The 24,363-nt window shown below is 39.8% G+C and overlaps 1 long non-coding RNA gene across 1 annotated transcript; it reads right to left on the bottom strand.

Annotated features, from left to right (window-relative positions):
* Positions 1-1,742: 1,742 nt before the first annotated feature.
* LOC127491616 (uncharacterized) lies at positions 1,743-24,363 on the bottom strand. The gene is made up of 3 exons (XR_007920409.2): positions 24,044-24,363; positions 23,754-23,835; positions 1,743-23,099 (listed from the first exon to the last, which is right to left on the bottom strand). It is a non-coding gene; the product is annotated as an uncharacterized lncRNA (long non-coding RNA).

Raw genomic sequence — 24,363 nt, 5'->3', positions numbered from 1 at the left:
CATTTTTCCTCAATGTGCCCTCAATAGCTGGCCCTGGTCCAGGCTGAAATTAGGAGCCAGGAACTCCATTCCTGCCTCCCTTCAGGGACCCAAACGCTTGAGCTGTTACCTGCTGTCTCCCAGTATGTGCACCAGCAGGAAGCTGGATCAAAAGCAAAGATGTGTCAAATTTAGACCCTCTGTTTTGGAGTATGGACATTCCAAACAACAGCTTACCCACTGTACCACATTCCTTGCCTCATGTTTAATCTTTTCATCTTGTCTCATATGATTTTAAGATCTTTAAGTTTTTTTTTTTTTTTTGCATTCCCATGATTTTTCTCTTTGTGCTTTAGTCATTTTCCATTAGTCTATCTTGTACAGCTTTAATCCTCTTTACAGTTCTTAATTAATCCCATTAGTTAAATCCTTAATTTCAGGCAAACATTTTTGACTTACAATTTAACTTTCATTCTCTTTGATGATTCTCATTTCATTTGAGAAGTTCTCCATATTTTTCCCTCTTTTCTTGAATATAGTAAAGCAAGAAACTCCATCTAGTTCTCCTATGTGGGTGGCAAGAACCATTTAATTCATCATCTGCTGTTTTCCCAGGCACATTAGCAGGGAATTGGATTGGAAGAGGATCAACAGGGGTTCAAAACTGTATTCTGATGTGGGATGCTGGTGTTGCAAGTGGTGACTTAACCCACTGGGCCACAATCCCAGTCCCTGCTTTCATTCTTGGAGTCAACTTTAAGTTATCCCAGTTGAAAAGCTGAGATTTCTTCACGGTTTCTCCAATTTGGTGTATCTATATTGATCTTTTGTTTCTCCTTCCCTGTGAGACTGCCCATGAATTTGTTGACAATCTCAACTTCTCAGCATGTGCTGTTTATTGAACTTCTATGCCTCTTTGTCTGACCTGCCTAAGTATTGGCGATGTCCTGAGGAGGAGATTGATTTTTTTGGGCCTCTATGGCACTTCCTCTTACTGCTGGACTATACACTGACAAGTATAAATTTGTTGGTATCCTCATTCCATTTTGCATTTCTCTTAGTCCCCAATCTTCCCCAAAAATAATAATGTTACTCAGATTAGGAGATAAAACACATTATTATCTTAATAGATGAAAATCAGCATTGTCTTATCAACAACATTTTAAATAAAAAGGAAAAATACAGTATTATGATTAAGAAGAGGAAAAGTATCAGTACATATATTAAGTAGTTTTACTATTCAACATTTTATCTCTACATTTAGTGAAGTAAATAAAAGAAAAAGAATAAAGTCAAGAAGTATAGCTATTGGCAAAGATAAGGATCTCATTATTAGATACTACTAATGTCTCCCTTGAAAATCTGAAAAATGGAGGGCAAGAATTCATGCATCTCATTTCAGAGTGCCTGGGTTTGAGTCTCAGCCCTGCTTCTAACTATAGTTTTCTGAGGAAGTAGGTGATGGGTTCCTGTGAACAAATGAAAAAGTCCCAGGTTTCTGGTTTCAGTCTGACCCAGTCCAGTTATTGTGGGCATTTGGGGAGTGAACCAGGAGACAGAATATGTCTCTCTCTCTCTTTCTCTCTCTCTTTCTCTCTCTCTCTCTTTTTCTTCCTCCCTTGGCCCCCTCCACATGTAAGCACCTATTTTTGGCATTTTTTTATTTAGTAAAAATAAATTTCCAAAGTACAGCTTATGGATTACAATTCCCCCCCATAATTTCCCTCACACTTGCACCCCTCCCATCTCCTGCTCCCTCTCCCATTCCATTCACATCAAGATTCATTTTCAATTTTCTTTATATACAGAAGATCAATTTAGTATTTATTAAGTAAAGATTTCATCAGATTGCACCCACACAGAAACACATACTGTAAAATACTGTTTGAGTACTAGTTATAGCATTACTTCACATTGGACAACACATTAAGGACAGATCCCACAGGAGAAGTAAGCACACAGTGACTCCTGTTATTGACTTAACAAATTGACACTCTTGTTTATGGCATCAGTAATCTCCCTAGGCTCTAGTCATGAGTTGCCAAGGCTATGGAAACCTTTTGAGTTCGCTGACTTCAATCTTATTCTGACAGGGTCATAGTCAAAGAAATTCTCTCCTCCCTTCAGAGAAAGGTACCTCCCTCTTTGATGGGGCTCCATTATTTCCACTGGAATCTCACTCGCAGAGATCTTTCATTTAGGTGTTGTGTTATTTTTGTTTTTTTTGTTTGTTTGTTTGTTTGTTTGTTTTTGTTTTTGTTTTTGTTTTTCCCAGAGTGTCTTGGCTTTCCATGCCTAAAATACTCTCATGGACTCTTCAGCCAGATCTGAATGCCTTAAGGGCTGATTCTGAGTCCAGAGTGCTGTTTAGGACATCTGCCATTCTATGAGTCTGCTGTATATCCCACTTCCCATGTTGGATCGTTCTCTCCCTTTTTGATTCTATCAGTTAGTATTAGCAGACACTAGTCTTGTTTGTGTGATCCCTTTGACTCTTAGACCTTTCAGTGTGATCAATTGTGAACTGAAACCGATCACTTGGACTAGTGAGATGGCATTGGTACATGCCACCTTGATGGGATTGCATTGGAATCCCCGAAAAAGCACCTTTTAAATAAAATAAAAATCATAAATAGTTTTTAAATAGTTAAAAAGAGACAGAGGTAGAAAGAGAAAGAGAGAGAGAGAGATCTTCCACTTGCAAGTGCACACTCCAAATGGCTGCAATGACTAGAGCTGGGCCAGGCTGAAGTCAGGAGGCTGTAGCTTCACCTGGTCTCCCACATGGGGCAGAGGCCCAAGGACTCAGGCCATCTTCCACTGCATTCCAAAGCACATTACCAAGGAGTGGGAATGGAAATGGAACAGCCAGGTTTTGAAACTGGTGTCCAAATAGAACAACAGTTCAGTAAGTAGGGGCTTCACCCATAATGCCCCAACACTGGCACCAATTTTTTCTTTTAAAAATCAAAGTAATTCATTGAATATCATTCAAAATAAAGGAGAGAATCTGACTGTGAAAAGATAAGCTATTTAGAATCTAGTGTCCTCTAAAGGCTTTACATTTTGAAAAATAACAATACTTAAATCCCTATTTCACACCTGTTACAGCTAAAGATTTCATAAACAAGGTTAAAAATAAGTGACAAATTTAAAAACATATTTACAAAATATTTAACAAAAAGTAAAAAGCCTACCCAAGATCAGTTTAAAAAATTTATAAGAACAAGAAGAAAATGGCTAAAGGCTATGTTTAGATAATTCACAAAGACTTTTAAACAGCCAATGAATAGATAGCAGAATGAAATATGTGCCACTTTTGGTTGTCTCTAAGTTTCCAAATAAACACTTTAAACTAAGGCAAAGGAATAGGCATTAAGTATCACTCACTCTAAAAAAATTGCTGTGAAGAAATGTGCAAAAGTGCTAGACAAAAATGTGTTCTGCTACCCAGAGTCAAGCACCCATCTGCGGTCTCCATGAAAAATTGAGTTAAGAGGCCTCAGATAAGTTTTCTCAGGAATATGACCTGAGTACCTTACAGTGAAGTGGAAGAGGGTGGCTCCTATTCACCTCATAGAGGGCAGAGGCTTTCTTCTGTTCAATATATGTGGACCACAGGGAATAGAATCACACTAGGATTATTTTAACAGAAAATCTACTTGTTATAGGCTAATTCTTTCATTAGCCTATAACAAGTCATTACTCTCAACAAAAAATAACTGGAAAAGCCGAAGGCCATATAGAAACCACTGAATGTTGAATTTCTTTTACATTGATCTGGATTTCTAATATTTTAAGATTTTTATATTTATAGTTAGAACTAAAAACATCCTATACATTTATTCATTTTTCTGCTATTCTTATCCATCTTAGGAACCACAATAAATTAAGATTCAGTGGGATATGTGTTTTTTTTGCAGCAGCTAAGATGCCATTTGGGGTGCCTGCACCCCACATCAGAGTTCTGGATTCAAGTCCTAGTTCTGCACTTGATTTCAGCTTCACACTAATGTGAATCCTGGAAGGCAGCAGGTGATAGTTCAAGTAGGTAGGTCCTTGGCCTGGATTTAGTTCTCAGCTTGAGGGCATCTGAGGGAAATAACCAGGAGATGAAAAGGCATGTCTATCTGACTCTTTCTCTCCTCATCCTTTTCTCTTTGCCTCTCAAATAAAAACAAATTAAAGATTTTTAAATTGTAAGTCTCAGAGATTGGACCGTAATATTTCTTATCTTTTAACTTCTATTTTATGAAGTAGTTTATATGACAAAGGCATGTATTTATTAGATATAATTCATAAAATGGATTCAACATGGTTCTTACTTAAGGGATAGATTTATATCCTATTTTAGGGATAGTTATTGTTTTCTTAAATAGGTTGAGTTTATATTTCTTTCTCTTTTAAAGGTGATTTCGATAACTTTTATTTTTCTGTGCTGAAAACCTATTTGATCTGCATTTGAAAATATGTGGTCATCTGTAGCAATTCCATAGGGTCAGACAATTAAAACAGCCATGGAACTCCAAAGTGTATGGACGTATAAGGCTTTAATACAGGCAAAGTTTGTGTTAGATCTTCATATATGTTTGCTATTCTTTCCATTTCCTCTACTAATTGTTTTGGTCACATGGAATTTCAGTTTTTACTTAATCCTTTTTTGTACATTAATCACTAACTGTTTAAGTGCAAATATACTAGAGGATTCATTTTGGCCAGCATTCTCTATGTTCCATGCTTCACCTACATTAAATGTCTAATTTATATACTATGAGTAGTCTCAAGTAATCTTTTCATTCAGGGTCTGAGTATGTTTCAGATTTCTTGCATTTTTTAAAATGTTCCTTTTTTTGCTTCCACTTAAAAATAATGTAGGTATATGATTCCTATTTGAGGATCATTTGTTTTGTTTACACGTAAATTCTTTAAAAAATTATTTATTTGAGGGATGGAGAGACACACAGAGAGAGATAGCTTGTTTTCATCTGCTAGCTTACTCTCCAAATGCCTACAGGTGTCAGGGTGAGCCTTGGGAGCCAGGAACTCAATCTAGGTATCATGCATGTGTGACAGGAGTCCAATTACTGGAGCCATCACCCAGAGCCTGCATTAGGATGATGGAGTCATGAGCTGGAGATAGAAATTTCCTACAGGCACTTCAATGTGGCATGTGGGTGTCCTAACCAGTGTCTTAGCTTCTAGGCCAAATGGCTGCCCCTGTTTGGTTGGCAAGTTGAAAGCGTTATGGGTTTTCTGGGTGTATGTTCCTATTTCTTATGTAAGAAGGTATTTGAAGAAGATGAGATGTAGGTTAAGGTCAGAAGAGAAGCAAGATTTATTGGCTTCTAAATCAAAAGGACACAGTCAAGAAGGAGTATGCAAACATTCTCAGGTGAGAGTTACACATAGCAAGTTTCAGGGCCATTTCTTTACATAAACTGGAGGCAGAGGAGGTGGTCTGGGATGGGGTTTAATTGAATATTCATAATGGGCAGATTTTGAGAGTGGGGCTTCAGTATTACCTATTTCCTCACCTCTTTTGAAAACTTGAAGTGATGATGTCAAGTGCATGATGGGACTAGGTTTGTCAGGCATGTTAACTTTATTGTAAAAATCTTACAATAAACTAAAGATCATTGCAGGGATGCAGTTAGCAGCCACATTGTTATTCACCAGGACCTGTTCTAAGCCACGAATCTGTGCAAACTGTGATTTTGCATGGAAAAAAGGAGATTTGGGCAGTGCAGGTGGGGATTCAGCATAGGCATGGCTCAGGAAAGGGCTGGTGATGTAAGCTCCTCCTAGCCAGATATTTCTTTACCTACATCATCTTTACCCTTCTTAGATTATTGTCCCTTAACATTTTGAGGAGGTTGAGGGAGGGAGGTCCACCTTTTGTAATTTCTTCATGCTGTGTTGGGACATTGGCTTTGAATAGCCAGGATATGAAAATCCCTTGATAACTGAACAAAAGTTCTATTGGAGGAGCTAAAGGTTTGCCTTCATTCATTGTTAATGGCTGGAATCCTTTCATGACCATCATTTTTACTGTTGGATTCTGGAACAGAAAAATTTGACAATTAGGATAAGAATACATAGGATGAAAAGAATGGGGGCCGGCGCCGCAGCTCAATAGACTAATCCTCTGCCTGCGGTGCCGGCACACCGGGTTCTAGTCCCAGTTGGGGTGCCGGATTCTGTCCTGGTTGCCCCTCTTCCAGGCCAGCTCTCTGCTGTGGCCCGGGAGTGCAGTGGAGGATGGCCCAAGTGCTTGGGCTCTGTACCCCATGGGAGACCAGGAGAAGCACCTGGCTCTTGCCTTCAGATCAGCGTGGTGCACCAGCTGCAGTGTGCTGGCTGCGGCAGCCATTGGAGGGTGAGCCAATGGCAAAAGGAAGACCTTTCTCTCTGTCTCTCTCTCTCACTGTCCACTCTGCCTGTCCAAAAAAAAAAAAAAAAGAATTGGGAGTAAGCACCATGTAAGAGAAGGGAAGACATTTTTTACCGCTTCCTAAGTAGTAGAAGCCAAGAAAGTTCATGACCAAAATCATGGAGCCACTTGGTTTGGTTAAAAATAATTTTGATATCTTCTTCCATGAGCCTGCTTTAGTTAATGTAATTGCAGCAGGTTTTATTAATCACTGCACATACTCCTTCCTGTTCTGCCACCAGGTAATCTAAGGTTAGTTTGTTGTTTTCATAGCCATTTTAGCTAGGGAATCTAAAGAATCCTGTAGTTGCCATAGGACATGACCAGCAGACTGGACTATGTTGGCCAAGGCAATAGACAAGCTTTTCAAAGCAATTTCATGGTATGTAGCAAGATTTTCTCCTTTTGCTCTTGTAGTGGAAAAGTTTTTCCTGCCAATGACAGTTTGAGGAGAAAGATAGGAGAAGTAGGAAAACTATGTCAGCTGGGAAATACAGCAGCTTTAATGTTTCTCTTTAGGGAGTAGTTTATGGTAAAGGTAAAACTTTTATTTATACTTTAGCCTTTTGAAGATAAACTTCAGGTCCTCAATTGGCTTACAAGAGTAGGCTGTGTTATCCTCTGGGTGTGCTTCTGAAGACTCAAGGGGTAGAGGTTTAATTCTTAGCAGATATACCCAGTTAGAAATTCCCTGAAATTTAACTGTGTTAGGAGTGCTCAGTAGCCCCAATACGGTTCTTTCCACTTAGGCAGTAACTGATGGTTGAGGGGGGTTTCTTTCTATAAGATTTTAACAAAATTAGACATAATGAGGAGACTGGTTGTTTATGATTTTTGGAATCTGGTGCTGGGAATACCTTGTTGCCATATTCTGTAAGAGCCTTTTGCACCTGACCTAAATTGATAATATGCTGTATTTGATCTTGAGTATCTGAAAGAAAAGAGGATGTTGCAGATGAGGTAGGGCCTCCCATATAACATCTAAAATGGTCTAGGCTGTAAGGTAGGCTTACATGCCATTCTTATCCTCAGGAGAATAATGGGCAATAGTTTAAGCCACAGTTTTGAGGTCTTTTAGCATAACTTGGATAGAATTCTCTTGAGATAATAGTTAGCTTTTTCAACCTTGCCTGATAATTGGGTCTCCGAGAAGCATGGAAGTGGTGGAGCATTCCCAAGTGGTGGCTTTCAGCTGAGTTATTTAAAGACAAAGATGGGGTCATTGTCACTCTGGAGGCATGTTGGTGCCCCAAAACATGAGATTACTTCTTTTAGTAGGACTTTGAATACTTCTTGTACTCTTTATGTTCTGGTCACTAAGGTCTATCTATCCAGTGAAAGTCAACGAAGACTAATAAATATTTCTGACCATTTACTGGGGTCACATTAGTTAGGTTTGTCTGTCAATCCTCACTAAGGTAGATTCCTCTCTTCTGTGTAGGAGGCAGTAGGTGAAGTAGTCAAATTTGACATCTAGGGTTACTTTGTAGATAGACGGGGACAGAATTAGCTTACTTTCTTTTTAACTATATGTAGTCCTTTTCCTCCAAAGACATGAGGCAGTAGGTGAATGAAGATCTGTTTTCCTAGATGGTAAATTGAGATACTACTTTGATAATTTTTTACTGAGAAGCAATTGGGACATGACTAGATGATCTAAAGTCTATTCCCCATTGGCATCTCCAGTGTAACCGCATTGTTGGGCCCATTCTATCTCAGATATGATATAATAGGGTCTCCAGTTGTATCTAGAGGCTGGAGTATTAAAGAGTCATTTCCAGAACCACCTGAGTAGCAGCCTTCTTTTTTGCCCTATCAGCCAATACATTTCCTGTAATGATTTGTCTATTACCCTTTTGGTGACTTGTAGTGAATAACAATCACATCTAGAGGTTCCAAAATTGGCTTCAGGAGAGTCAAAATCTCTTGCCATATTTAATAAGAAAATTTTTTTCAGTCAGTAGGCCTCTTTTTCTAAAAATATCTGCATGTTCTTGCAGCATAAAGAAAGCATGTTGGAGTCTGCATAAATATTGACTCTGTGGTCTTTCTTTGGTTTTAAGGATCTAGTCAAGGTGATTAGTTTGGCCTTTTAAGCTGAGGTTTTGGTGGTAATGCCAGCTGTACTGTGGTATAGCCTGCCTTTCTAGCTTCTTCCTTCATGAAACTACTGCAACAGTGAAGCACTTAAAATCTGGATTTTTCAGAAGTTCATCATTGTAGATAAGGTATATTGGAGTAGACCTGTTCTGTGGTCTCTACAGAAGAGTGAGATAACGGTTTGTATTTTCATATGGCAGAAAAGTAGCTAATTAAAGCCTGGGTACACCTTGAGATTTACTTCTGGTGAATCAAAAAGGAGAGCCTGGTATTTAGCAAGACATCCCCCTGTTAGCATTGGTGTCCTTTTTTTCATACATATTCTTTTTTATTTTCTTGTATACCTTCCTAAAACAGAGGCATTTAACAGTAGCTGGAATGGCCAAGTCCTAACATTAAAAAAAAAAAAAAACAAAAAACAAACTTCAGCCCCTGCAATGGGTGAACAAATTAAAGAGAAGTAACCTAAAGTTCAGCTGAGTACGACTGAAGAGCCTTACGAGGTGAGGTCTGCCAATTTCAGAGTGATGTGTCTTCAACTTGTATCATCATCTTAGTGGAGAAACATAACTTCATTTTGGTGAAATGAGATTTGTTTCCTGACAGGATTAGTAACAACATTCACTGAATTTCACATTCTCCTTTTGTGAACTGTGAAGAAAATGAATGGAAGCTAGAAGATTAGTGGGATTCCAGGTCCAGCTACAGATGGAGTGATGATATATCAAGAAAGAAAATACCTATATTTTGATTTACAAAGCTAACAGCAGATTTAAATCTGAAACTTACACCAAAAAGGAAACCTGTTAAAGTGGAATGAACACTATGAGAAATGGTGACTTGATCAGCCTCACCCTGACTGTTGATGAACAACTTAATACATTATCCCTCTTAGTATTTTTTTTGTTTGTTCTACTTAATAACTTTTGGTTGAATTCTGTAATCAATACACAGTTATTCTTAAGTGTTGAAACTTAACTGAAAAGTGATCACTGTTAAATATAAGAGTGGGAATAAGAGAGGGAAGAGATGTACAATTTGGGACATGCTCAAGCTGACTTGCCCCAAACGGTAGAGTTAGAAACATACCAGGGGATTCCAATTCAATCCCATCAAGGTGGCATGTACCAATGCCATCTCACTAGTCCAAGTGATCAATTTCTGTTCACAATTGATCATAATGAAAGGACTAAGAGTCAAAGGGATCATATAAACAAGACTAGTGTCTGCAAATACTAACCGACAGAATAAAAAAGGGAGAGAACGATCCAACATGGGAAGCGAGATACACAGCAGAATCAGAATGGCAGATGTCTTAAACAGCACTCTGGACTCAGAATCAGCCCTTAAGGCATGTGGATCTGGCTGAAAAGCCCATGAGAGTATTTTAGGCATGGAAAGACAAGACACTCTGGAAAAAAAAATGACCTAAATGGAAGATCTCTGAGAGTGAGATTCCAGTGGAAAGAACAGGTCATCAAAGAAGGAGGTACCTTTCTCTGAAGGGAGGCGAGAACTTCCACTCTGACTATGACCTTGTCTAAATATGAACAGAGTCAGTGAACTCAAAAGGCGTCCATAGACTTGACAACTCATGACAAGAGGCTAGAGTGATTACTGATGCCATAAACAAGAGTGTCAATTTGTAAAGTCAACAACAGGAGTCACTGTGCACTTACTCCTCATGTAGGCTCTCTGTCCTTAGTATGCTGTACATTGAGATTTAATGCTATAACTAGTACTCAAACAGTATTTTTCACTTTGTGTTTCTATGTGGGTGCAAACTGTTGAAACCTTTACTTAATATATGCTAAACTGATCTTCTGTATATAAAGAGAATCGAAAATGAATATTGATGTGAATGGAAGGGGAGAGAGAGCGGGAGATGGGAGGGTTGTGGGTCGGAGGGAAGTTATTGGGGGGAAGCCATTGTAATCCATAAGCTGTACTTTGGAAATTTATATTCATTAAATAAAAGTTAAAAAAATAAATCTGAAACTTACAGACCAACTATACTCCAACCTTTTCAAATTTCAAAAATACAAAAAAAGTTACAAAAATATCTTAGAAAAAGCACCAATCTCTTGAACACCTTTAGCTTCATGTGGAGTTTGGACTTCAAGATGATTGTCTAAGGTCACTTGGGTGATTTCCTCTACCAAAAGTGCTGCAGTAACTATTTCTGTCAAGCATCATATTCATTTTGTGGCCACTGAGTCCAGTTGTTTAGAAAAGTAAATCATTGTTTGCAGAAGTGAATCCAATTATGTAGTGGTACCACAAGGGCTACTCTTTGCAGTTTAGCTACACATAGGATGAAGGACTTGTCTAAATTAGGCAGGGAGATACCACTGTCAGAAGAACCTTAATCTTTGGAAGACCTCATGTTGTTTTTTTTGCTCATTCATTCAAATTGATCAGTTTCAGGACCATTTAAAACCTCATATTAGGGTTTGGATATCAATTTGATTCCTGGAATGGACATCCTTTAGAAGCCTGCCTTTCTCAAGTATGTCCTTAGCTATTTATTGTCCATGGAAGCTCTACACAGAGTATGGCTTCCTTTCACTTATGTGAGATGGCACAATTTCTCTCGGTCAAGTATAGTCCACAGAGGCTATTTCCTGTGTAGAGTCTGCACATTGGTTGGGTAAATGCTATATCTTATTTCCTTAAAAATTAAGATCCAAATGGTGTTTTTATCTGAGTCCTTCTTAGAGGGATAGAAGATGAGATGATCACAGAAGATGAGAATATCATCTCCATATGGAAAAATTACTTGACTTTTATTTGAGCTCAATAAGTTAGTTGGTCAACGTTTGGCAACAAATGAGAGATAATCCTAAAGCCATGACAAAGACTTCCAAGTAAATTAATAAGGCATATTTGAAGATGTATCAGTCAATTCAAAGAACGTTACAGAGAGTCTATATGTAAGGAGGAAGCATCTTACAGGTTGCCTATTATTAAATATCCCAAATGCTATGTCTAGCATCTGGTTCGTGAAAGTTTGGGGTCCTATTGCCTGCTTTTGGAGTTCCTTCCAAATATCAGGCTGACTCTCTGATGAAATGGGTACCAAGCAAGAAGGGGTGCTAAGTTCTATGTTAGTATATCTTTTTAAGGCAAACAGTTGTCCCACGAATAAGGCTAGATTCTTCTTATGTTGTGTTACCTCTATGATTTTGTGATAACTTACGAGCAGGAAACCAGAAGATCTCTCTGCTCTGAATCTTCATGACCTTTTGGAGAGTTCCTATTGGATCTTTTTGTGGCATTGCTGTGGCTCCCTCACCATACTGATTGAGCCACCAAGGAGTCATTGGGGCCTTGGGCTTTGGCCCAGATTCATTGTTTTTCTTCAGAGGTACAATAAGTGGACAGGAGGATGTGTAGGTCACCTTAGGTCAAGTTAAAGGCTAGAATTAGGATCAGGAATTCCTTAGTCAACTTGGTAAGGTTTTCTGAAAACATCTCTAGCTTATTGATTTAAGTGAATTATTGATAAAAGGGCATTTACTCTAATTGTACCAGTATCACCAATAGCCTTCTCTCTTAGAGGACAAAGTATACTTGTCCCAAAGGTTAGCTTAGAGGAGGATAGGTTGGGTTGTAAGGTGGAGATGTTGAGCTAAAAGAAGATGAAGGAGAATTGAGGATTGGGGGGGGTGAGATGACTCAGTGTCCCCTAAGGATGGTTCTTGCAATGAGACAACCTGAAATTGAGGTGGTTGATCCTTGAGTGGTAACTCAATATTGTTAATCTTGCAGGTTGATCTACTGCTATTCTGAATCTGGTGTTTCTAGATAGGTGTAACCTAACAAAGCCTAAAATTTCCCCTAATGGTGGGCTTTGGAAGAGGGCTGTGAATAAGGAATTTCTGACCATATTTTTTTGTCTGTTACAGAAGGGGGTCATTTTGGAGGATAGTATTAATGTTGAAGGTCTTGTTTATTGGCCAGGTTTCCCAATTCTCTAGGTCATATTATGGCCAGGCAGTGCTATAAAATAAAATAAGCTTTATTGTTCTAAAAAATTGTTTTTACCCATTTTTTAAAGTGGCATGCTGGGAGTAAATCCATGGGTATAGATGGGGGAGTTTCTCATTTTTAAAGGAGCCCCTCCCTGGCCACAACCCAGGGAAAGGAAAAAGAAGATAGGAAAAGAGTGCATTCTGGCTCTATGAGAGCCTTGTCAGTAGTCTATGTCAGATCTGACTTCTCATTATTTCTACCATATCATTATGTGACCTGAGCGTGTCAGTGGGCCCTTTTGTGGATTGATTTGAATATTATGTTCTAATCTCAAATATGCTCTTTTGCCAGAGTGCCATCAGGCCCCTTCATGTTGCTCAAGTGTCCATGGACACTATGGACTTCCTTTGGTGGGAGTGGTATTGATTATGAGACATTTTAGATCTCATTTTTAATGTTTTAGCAAGGTGGTATCATGCTTGATGCTCCAAGTCCAGCCTGTAGTGGCTTGATATGACTGGTAAAATAATCTTGAAAGTTATCAATAAAGGGATGGTAGAGAGTTCTTTCAAAGAATATGGAGAAACTTTCAAATGGAGTATTTCTTAGAATACTATAAGTCATGTCACAGGACCACATCCAGAACCCTCAGTATATGCTTTGTGATAGGCTATGGGAGACAACAATTATAACATATGATGAAGTAAACTGAACTCCAAAGTGAATGGGGGGGGATGTTGGAGTCTTTTTGTTGTTGGAGCAAGGTAGGAGAGGTTGGCCATGTGCCAAAGGATATCCCATTGGGACAGCGAGGGATCTCAAGGCAGGATGGTCAGAGGATGACAGAATTTATTTCCCTTATATAGGCAGAGATTTACTGCATGCGGATCAAACATCTCATCAGTAAGTGTGGTAAAATATACTGTAGAATACTCATGCAGAAGAAGCAAAAAGGCTGGAGCTTCAGAACGCATGAATGAAAGAGAGATTAGTTAATATGGAAAGTGCACCAGATGGTGATTAGAAACAAAGAAATCCCCTGTGCACTGCACTGTCTGGGAGCAAGTCCCAACCTCTATTATGAACTTTCTTAAGTACCAAAAGTTTCTAATCTGCACAGTGTCAGCTGTTGGCCTTCCTACATCCAACTGGGGGGAGCAGATTTGGTTTTGCTAAGACAAATGAGCTCAAAACAGGTCAGCTTGTCGTGAAAAAGAAGAGAAAGGCAAAAATAAACCAAGACCCAAGTGCAAGGGATGTGAGAGTCAGGAGAAAGACTCTCTGGCTGATGTCTGAATAGGCTTCCAACTCTTGCTCCTGGCTTGTCAGATATGATGAGTGACTGGGTCTAGGTTCTTGTCTCCAAGAAGAAATTCAAGGACAAGACATGGATAAAGCAGAGATGCAATATTACTTGCATGCAAAATCAAAGTACACACTTCAAATTGGAGCATGGATATGCTCAAGATAGGACTGCACTGAATAAGGTTTGCTTCTGTCCCTTTATATGAACCAGAGGTGTGAGAGTGGTATTGGGATGAGGTTTAATTAAATATGTATAAGAAATGGAGGGTTGAGTACCTATTAACCATTTACTTGCTCTTTTGTGGAAAACTTGGGAGTGGAATGGCATCAGGTGCATTATCGGAGTAGGTGTGTCAGCCATGGTAGCTTTAATATAATGAACTTATAATGAGCTAAAGGTCATCATGGGGACACAGTTGGAAGCCATGTTAATTGTTTTTTGCCAACACCCATACTAAGTGGTAAAATCACAGAAACTGCAGTTTTCTGATAAACAGAAAGTGGAGGATTTGGAGTAGTGCAGGCAGGGCTGCAGGAAGAGGCCAGTGACCTCAGCTATTCCTTGCAAGCTACCATCTTACCTACTTCAAAGATGTTACTTTATCATGTCCTAACATCCAATGTTGATATTAAAAAAAAATTGATACTAATCTGATTTTATTCATTCTCAGAAAATGTTTTATACTTTCTTTTTATCCTTCATACTTGAAATTTCACCATTGCATTTATTTTCCCTGTGGGTTTAGGATTGTGTTGATTGAGCTTGGTTCTACTTCATAATGATGATTGTGGGATATTTGAGTATCTATCTGTTTTATTTTAATTTCCAGATCCTAATAGATTTGATTGTACTATTCTCAGCAAAGTCTTTCTGCCAGTTGTCATTGGCAGACCACCAGCTTCCAAAAATGTATGGAGAGACTTCCGCTGTTTCCTATGGTCAGTAGTTACTGTAGACACGACCCTGTCTCTTCATCCTCACTGTTGCTGGTCTAGCCTATGTGCAAAGGCCACTTTTGCCTGCTGCTAGCACAAGTAGAAAGGGGGCAAATGTCACCTGGCCTACCTACTTCAAATACAGTCACTAAATTAATCCTTATGATAGGTATATCAGCAACATTTCTTCTTGGATTCATTTATACTCTGAGATTAGAATTCCCCAGACTTTAAGTCATGATTTTCTGAAATGTTTGTTTCTTTATAGGTTACATCTGCTGACAATTCTTCAAAAGATTCCTGTTGGTGTTTTCCTTTCCCTCCCCTTATTGATTTTTCTTTCTTTTTTTATAATCCATTATATTATCTCATGCTCTTTGTAAGCACAAGGCTGGCTTTGAAATCAGTATTTTAAAGGTGAAGTTTGTGTTAAGTATCAGAACATGGTAGAGTGAAGAACCAAAGAAGGGAGACATGGAAATAATGCAAATATATTTGTTCTGTATCAAAATTTTGAGAGTAGACTAAACCTATGCACTATTAATTCTGTCTTTCCATTATCATATCTGATTTTTAGCTGTTTTTGCAAAGCTCCTTATTTGATCTCCTCCACACTGCAACATTTAATAACAGCAGAGTCTGTGGAAGCAAAATGTCTTGATTATAAGATTACTAGTGAAAAACAATGTTTTTCCAGGTGCTTTTATTTACTCTGAGACATCAGTATGATTATATCTTCTGTAAAAAATTACCAAATTCACTGTACTAAAAATCTACTAAGGCATTCTTTGTATCAATAAGATGTAAACAGTACAAAAGGAATCTGCCCAAGAGTGTTTTCTGCCCCAAGGAACTAGACAGTTCATTTTCATTGTGTGTATGTGTGTGTGTATGTATGTGCCTACCTTTAAAAAATCAGTGACTTCCTGGGTTCTTACTGCCAAATTAACATGTTATGAAAGTCAAACATTATCTCTAATACAATATTAGATTCTCTTCATTTTTCTTTTAAAATTATGATTGTAACTTGCACCATTTAGACAAAAATTAGGCCAGAGATAAGGCAAGGGTGTATGTAATGTTCCTGTTCTTTGAAAATAGTGTAAGCTTATCTGAATGTGTTTAAATATCACAGATTTTTTCTGACTGCTTTGAAGGAATGTGTCAGTTATCATGTTTGGTTTAAGTAACAAACAAACTTGTATTATACTGTCTTAAACTGAAAGTACAGCAGAAGAGTGTCCAAAATCCCTTAGATAGGCCTGACTGCATGCCTTGAGTTTATGTTAAAATTCAGTAGCCCCACATATCTCATTCAACCACACCAATCAAGTGTGTAGGTAGAGGATGTATTGCCCCTGAAAATCACGATACCAAAATTAAAGAAGGAATCCCTGGACAAAAGTAAAATAGTTTATCAGGGCAATTTACATATGGGATTCCAGACTGAGATGGACAGGTGGCCTGAACACAGCTGTTGCAAGGGGGCTTCTGCAAAAAATCCACAGTAGAGGCACGATTTAATACTTTTACAAATCATTCTTGTGCTATTTTTGATGAGTTAGTCCCTTAGGCATCTGGCTGAGCTTTTTGATTGGCAAGACATGGTAATTTGAGAACTTTATGGAGAGTGGTATCAGTTAGGCTGACAGGTGGTTAGCATCCTTCTGAGAGAAAGGGGAAAATGGAAGAGCAAGCCTCAATTTGGTGTTATGGTGGTTTGCTGTCACACAGTCACTTTCCTATATGCCCTACAGAAAGCTTGCCTGATTGCCTTGTAAGCTGGCATTGGTCACATGCTCATTTGTAAACCAATCACTGGTGAGGAGAATATAGTTATTCTGATTAGCTCACATAAAAGGATCCTAGAAATGGGGTCTGTTTCCCCTGAACCAGGCATCTTTATGGGGTATGGAGGCTCTGCAAATTTAAGTACATAGAAAGAGGGGGATTGAATGGCTATTAGAGCCACAATATAATTTCTACTCTATCTTAATAAGGAAAAAAACTAGGTTTGAATATTTTAATTTTTAAAATATGTGGTTTTAGAAAATTTTAATTTAAAAATTTAAGTAGTTATATTAAAGAAAGCATCATTTTGTGAAGTCTAATATTATCTAAAAGGCTATTGATGAATAAAGGCCATTATATACTTTTTCAAAAACTAATGATGCATTTTAAATAGTACACCTTATAAAATTAAATGATAAAATATTGATGAGTAAGGTAGACCATGGAATGGCTATTACCATGCATTTATGTTTTCATTTTCTTTTATATCCTAGATACATTACAGTAAAGCAAATATAATTTTCAAGCATAGGCTGAAACACTTTCACTTTTCCCTTCCTATTACATTTAGTTTCTGCACTTGCTCTATATACTTGAGTAACCTGATTGTATTTTGGAAAAATGTGCTCATTTAGAGAAAGTAATTTGCAAAATATATTAAAATGCAAATACATTTTTGATATAAAACATAACTAGAGAAAAATAAATTTTTTCTAATTTTCAGGGAATCAACAAGTTTGTGACTACTGTGTATAATCATACTTGGTAAATATTTAGGTAATTTTGTCAAATCTTATAAAATCAAAGATTCAGAAAACAAAGTTTGGGGATTCCTGAGTTGCTAATTTCCAACTTCATTTCACTGTGGTCTGAGAAGCTGCATCATATGATTCTAATTCTTTTGAATTTGCTGAGACTTGCTTTATGGCATAGTATATGGTCAATCCTAGAGTAGGTTCCATGTACTGCTGAGAAGAATGTAAATTCTTTAAGTGTAGATATCTGTTGCATCCATTTGGGCTATAGTGTCATTTAAATCTACTGTTTCCTTGTTGATCTTCTGTCCGGTTGATCTGTCTATTTCTGAGAGTGGAGTATTGAAGTCCCCCAGTACTATTGTATTGGAGTCTAAGTCTCCCTTTAACTTCCTTAACATATCTTTTAAATAAACAGGTGCCCTGTAATTAGGTGCATATACATTGATAAACATTATATCTTCCTGTTGAATTGATCCCTTAATCATTATATAGTGCCCCTCTTTGTCTCTCTTCACAGTTTTTGTGCTAAAGTTTATTTTGTTTGATATTAAGATGGCTACACCAGCTCTTTTTTGGTTTCTGTTGGCATGAAATATCTTTTTCCAACCTTTCATTTTCAGTCTGCATGTATCTTTGTTGGAAAGATGTGTTTCTTGTAAGCAGCAAATAGATGGGTTTTGCTCCTTAATCTATTCAGCCACTCTGTGTCTTTTAACTGGAGAGTTGATTCCATTAACGTTCAATGTGACTATTGATAAATAGTAACTTTGCCCTGCCATTTGCCAAAGATATTTTCTAATATATGCTTTGAACTTTGTGTGGTCTTTTACTGCGAGGTTTTCTTCCTTTACCTTCATTCATATTTATGGCCGTGTTTCTGTGTTTCTGTGTGTAACAAATCTTTAAGCATCTTTTGCAGGGCTGGACGAGTGGCGACAAATTCTTTCAATTTCTGTTTGCTATGAAAGGTCTTTATTTCACCTTCATTCACAAATGAGAGCTTTGCAGCATATAAGATTCTGGGCTGGCAATTTTTCTTTCTTAGTACTTGGGCTATGTCTCGCCATTCCCTCCTAGCCTGTAGTGTTTCTGCTGAGAAGTCTGCTGTGAGTCTTTGGAGATCCTCTGAGAGTAATCTGACATTTCTCTCTTGCACATTTTAGAATCTTTTCTTTATGTTTCACTGTGTTGAGTTTGATTACAACGTGTCATGGTGAGGATCTCTTTTGGTAATGTTTATTAGGGGTTCTATGAGCTTCCTATACTTGGATGTCTCTGTCCTTCTCCAACCCGGGAGGTTCTCTGCTAGTATCTCACTAAAAAGGCCTTCTAATCCTTTCTCTCTCTCCATGCGTTCAGGAACTCCTAGAACTCAAATGTTGGGTTTTTTAATAGTATCCTATAGATTTCCAACAATATTTTTTAGATTTCTAATCCTCTTCTTTTCTTGGTATGACTGTATACTTTCCTGTTCTCTGTCTTCTTAGTCCGATTCTCTCTTCTGCTTCACTGATTCTTCTTTTAAGGCTCTCAAATGTGTTTGGCATTTAATCTATTGAATTCTTCATTTCATTTTGATTTCTCTTCAATATCACAATTTCCTGTTCTACTAGTTTCTGCATTTCATTTTGATTCCTCCTTAAGATTTTATTTTCACAAGAGAGATTTTCCACCCTGTCCTGTATGGATTTCTGAAGTTCAATAATTTGTTTCTGAGAACTTCTAAATGTTCTTATCATAAATTTTTTGAAATCTATATCTTGTATTTCTTCTGTCTCATCATCTTCATAATCTTGAATTGGAGTGTCTTGTTCATTTGAGGGCATCATAATGTCTTCCTTGTTCTTGTTTCCTTGGTTTCTTGGCATTGTGGAGATATTCTTTGGTTTTTCTTGTTATACTATGACTCTAGATTAAGTGGACTGTCTGCTTTTGGTGAATCTCTAGAGGCTTGTGATTGGTGTGGCCAGAGAGCTCTGTTTGGTTAAGTTTAGGGTGTGTCAACGTGACACACCCAGGTTAGGCTTGGTAAATCTTATCTCTCTCTCTCTCTCTCTCTCTCTCTCTCTTTTTATTCAGAAGGGAAGTAATTCCGCACAGCTGAGTGGAATTGAAGGCAGTCAGTGTCTGAGCTCTGGCCCTTGTGGGTATAATATTTGTCTGCTCTGTCCCAAGGATCACACAAATGATCTATGCAGTCCACAGTATAAGCTTATAACAGTAATGTGATGTCTTAAAATGAAGGAAATTTTCTTTTACCTCTCCAGAGAAGAGAAGTCTGAAATCAAGATGTCAGCAGGAGCACATTTCCCACAGACTCTGGGACAAAAGCTGTTTCTTAAGGCTTATAACATCCATTATTTACAGCTTCCTTGGCTTCAGGCCACTTTACTCCAATCTCTGTTTTCACATCACCTCCAGTGCTGGGTGTCCATATCTTCCTGACATTTCTAAATAAAGGATATTTGGCATGTTAAGGCTTTCACAGATAATCCAACATGAAACCCTCATCTCAAGATCCTTAACATAATTACATCTACTAACACTTTTTTCTTTTGTCTCTGGCCACATGAGGTCCAAGCCTACTGAAATGGACAAACCATTGGGGCAGCCAGAATTCAACATGCTCCACAAGCATCAGACAGTCTGATTTTTTGTTACTGCAGGTGACAGAATAAGAGTGCAGCTGTGTCTGCAAAGGGAGACTTAAGATACAGGCTTCAACAGATGCCACAACAGGAAGGCAGGGTGACTCCAACCGAGTGGCCCTAAGCAGATGCTGGATCCATTCATTACCCATAACAAAGAACTGGTCTATAAAAGGCAGCTCTCTTGGGTCTACAAATAACCCTGGAGGGAGGCAGGGAAAGTGGGGGCTGTGGCCCAGGCCTGGAAACTCCACACCCCAGAGGCTCCCAATGCCCATTGTTGGATACAATGTATGACCAGTTCTGTGTGGCCTCTCTGGATTTTGTTCATATTTCTCCTTCCAGTGAGGTTGGTCTTGTCCATAGTTCTAGCAGAAACCCATGCCCTTCACGACCCATCAACTCAATCCTCCACAAGCTGCTTGATTCCCCATCCCATCTGTGAGTGTCAATCCTACCAGACTAGGACAAAAATGAAAGCATGCATGTGTTTGATCCTTTACTCCCCTTTAATTAGAACATAGGCTCCACAAGTCCAGATTTGTACTTTCTTGTAACTGATACTACCATCGACAATCATCCCTGACACAACCTAGAGAGTCAGTAGACACACTGATAGTGAATGTGCTGCCTTCCAGACATGAGCTAGATCTTCCACAATCATCTCATATTACAAAAAACAGAGTTTCTCTTGTTGCGAGGACTCTGTGTCCAGTACCCAAGGAAGATGGCTAGGAAAGACCAGGGCACGTGATCACTACAGTCATCACAGCTTTCTTCCCTCCCCTCATCAGTATCCACACTGTGAGCTCCTGCACACATCATATCATCATGGCTTGGAAAATGGCAGGATTAAGCCTTCGGTCTCAAGGCTTTAGCTCTGGATGTATTTAATTTTTCCTTCTCACACAGTCCCAGGAACATTCCTAAAACCTACAGATCTTGTCATCTTTGGGCTTAAGATTCTTTCCTGACCCACACACATTCAGGAAAATGGGCACATGGTATACACACTTGCTTGTGCTCTGCCTTTATCGATTCCTGGAGGTGCATCTCCAGACTTCAACACTCAGCCACCACTGAACACATGTTTAATGTCCACTGGAAGGACCTGTGGGGTTACATCACTGAATAAATGCTTCATGGATGACAGAAGTGGAGGAAAATGCTTTCATCCCACCTTAATGATGCTATTGCTGGGCTGTGAAATACCTTAGAGTAAATAGATTGCATTCCCGACACATGAGTCTGGTGAAGACCAAGCAGTACCTGTGATTTGTACCATACTGGAGTCAGACTAAAGAGAATCTTTTCTGCTATTGTTAAGTAGCATGATGAGTCTAACTAAATTGAAACTTGCAGTAATGACAAAGAAGGCATGAGTTCTTCCTGACGTGGTCTCTTTAGATACAAGGAGCTGGATAGCAGGCCATTTCTGCTCTGGGAGATTCAGGAATGCATGAGCATGTCTGACTTTAGTATAAGGAAAAATGTACCCACAAAGGACATTTGAGCAATTGTAGAAACCATAAAATCATAAAGTATGATCTCCAAATACAGGATAGAAAGAACCTAGCCTTCAGTGATGTCACGGTACTGGGAGAGAAGCACAGAGGGAAGAGGCTAGTGGGAGCGGAGGGGGGTGCCTGTTGGGTCCCCCTCTGGGACTCTCTTCCACCTGGCTCGTCCTTCTTGACACTCAAACACAGAGACTTCCGGAGTCAGCATGTGCAATCATAACAAAAAGCTACTTGCTCATGTTATTCTCACTGCAAACTGGCACGGCCTGGCCTGATGCATCACCACTGCCCATGTGGACTCTTAATCCACGGGTGAGTCACAAAGCAAAGAAACAGGAGCAGAGGCAGAATACGAGCACAGTTTTACTGATAACAGGGTCTCAGAAAGACCAAGGAACAGGGAGTGCTGGTGGGCAGCAGGACAAGTCCTCCATGCTCTAACAGTGAAGATGCTGTGCAGAATTGGGTCCTCAGGTGACCATGTGAAGTCAGGGAGGGCACGGCCAATGGCCTTCACATCCAGTGGGTTCTCACAAGACCAGTCTGCCACACGTCCTCCGGCATACAGAGATGCACAACACACACACACACACACACACACACACACTCTGATGTATACACACAGACGTTGAGCTTCAGGCCTCAGGCTTCTGTAGGAATAGAGCAAGGTAGGTTTTATAGGGACTGAAAGGAGAAAGGAAGGCTTTGGTGGCTGCTACTATGATGCCAAGGGTGAGAGAGCAGAGGACTCCAGCAGCTGTTTCCCGTGCCCACAGCACCGGCACAGCTATCCCACACCCAGGTGCATCATTAACAATGCTGGCTCCTCCACAGTCAAAAAGGGCACACCACCTGAGCAGCAGGGACCCTGATGTTCTTGTTGAAGGGGGAGCTAGTAGTTTCTCCCTAAGTTTTTCTTGTCTTTCTTTTCTTTTTTAATTTGAGAGGCTCTACCCCTGAGGCTAGCTGGAATCAAAGGTCCCTGACCAAAAGCAGGAGAAGGAATGGCAGCAAGTGTCCCTGTGCCTAAGTTGAAACTTTGGAATCAGAAACGGGTCCTGGAGGGGACACAAAAAACCCAATGATCCCGACACCCAGAGTGGGTGCTGGTCCCACAGACACTCTATGGGCTCCAAAGCAGACTGGCAAACAATGAGGTACAGTGCCTAGTGCCAGCTAAGCAGTATGCAAGGACTTGGCAATGACTCCAAAGCTAGCGATCAACTGGTAAGCCAGTCTGGCTTCCTTCAGGGTAACATGATGGCTGTGTCAAATGCATATACCTGACAGCCTAAGGCTGGGACTTGGTGGGAAAGGAAGTTAGGCCAATTGCTTGTGTTGGGGCATTGGCCTCTACAAAACCAAAGTGCTCTCACAATGGTGCACATCAGGTACCCAACTTGTGGGAAGAGTAGAAGCTCCTGGATTCAAGGGGTAATTGGAACTGACACTGTGTGGTGTGTGCCCAGCACCAGGAAGCACCATGGACAACGGGAGGCAGCTCCCCACAGAGGCAGCCAGAGAATGGAAGATGACCATCTTGGAAGGAGGGGTGGTGTCCATAGCTTCGGTGTGGTCCATGGCAGCTTGAGCAGCAAGGTAGCAGAGGCACTGCCTGTTGGGGTGGAGATGACTGCAGGAGACATTATGGGATGGCCTTTAAATGAAGAAGCATCAATGAGAGAGAGTATTTTTGTTCCTGCCCATCAGAGGTCCTAAAGGTGGAGAGAAGGCCAGTTTCTGAGCTAAAGAGGTGTCTAAAAATTGGGGTGGGAATCCTTAGGGAAAGTGGGCTGGTGGAGCTTCGTGTCTTTACAGGATGTCACTGATCGAGAATGCCATGACCATTGGGAGAAGAGACAATGCATCTACTGGAATTTTGAAGAGAGCTGAAGACAACAGCATTAGAAGGAGGCGGAAGGTGGTGCCCGTGTCACTGCTCTGAGGGGCTAGACTGGGCTGAAGGGTCAGTGTGCAGGTGCACTTGCTGTGATGGCAGAAATGTCTGGTGTAGAAGTGTTGGGCACCATGCTGACAGCATGGGTCCACAGCAATGTTCATATGGCTCCATCCATGTCGCAGGGGTGGTCAAGAAAGACGAGGAGGGTAACACACATACATGGGGGTCAGGGATTGTCATCTGTAGAAGGAGGGCTTCAGAGAGGAGGGGATGAGTCTTGGGATTTGGGGGAGATCAGAAAGGGAGGTGATGGAACCAGGGATGAAGACGGAACCTACCCAATGGCCTGGAGCTAAGCGGATGAAGAGGGTTAGCAGCGACAATCAAGATTGAGGAACTGTGTGTGCTTACCTTACCAAGGCAGAGGGACAGAAAGGCTTTGGAGCAGGGTAGGCACTTCCAGCGAGCCAGTGGTGGGAGCAGCAGTTGGGACCTGCCAAGTATAAGTGGACAAGCATAGGGAGTCTACAGTCTCTGTCACTGAGTGATGGGACAGAAAGAGCCAGTAGAGAGGCAGTGCAGCCTATCTTGGTGTCTGTCCACCCCCAGAACCTCCATGTTAGCCTGGGGGTTCCTGGGCCACTCAGTGCCTCCTCCCTCAGTAGAAATGCAAGGCAATTTAGGAGGTGGGGGCAACTCACCTGGGAGTCACAGGAGCCTGCTTCAGATAGGAGACAGCAGTGGTAGCAGTCCCAGCAAGGTGAGGCTTGCAATGGCAAGGCTTCAGGTTTCCCCTCACCCCATCTCTCTGTCTCTCTCTCTCTCCACCTCTACCTTCTGTAGCTCTGTAGCTCTGCCTTTCAAATAATTAAATAAATCTTAAAAAAATTAAAACTTAAATGAAAATAAACGGATTATAAATTTCATTGAAATATGTCATTATAAAAATTAAAGAAAAATGAAAAATATATGAATAAAATATAAATGAAATACATATGATGTTTTCTGTAAATAAACTTTA

Source organism: Oryctolagus cuniculus, chromosome 3 (genome assembly GCF_964237555.1).
Source record: "Oryctolagus cuniculus chromosome 3, mOryCun1.1, whole genome shotgun sequence".
Taxonomy (NCBI): Eukaryota; Metazoa; Chordata; class Mammalia; order Lagomorpha; family Leporidae; genus Oryctolagus; species Oryctolagus cuniculus.
The sequence above is the reverse complement of the archived record's forward strand: the minus strand, read 5'-3'. Positions and strand labels throughout refer to the sequence as shown.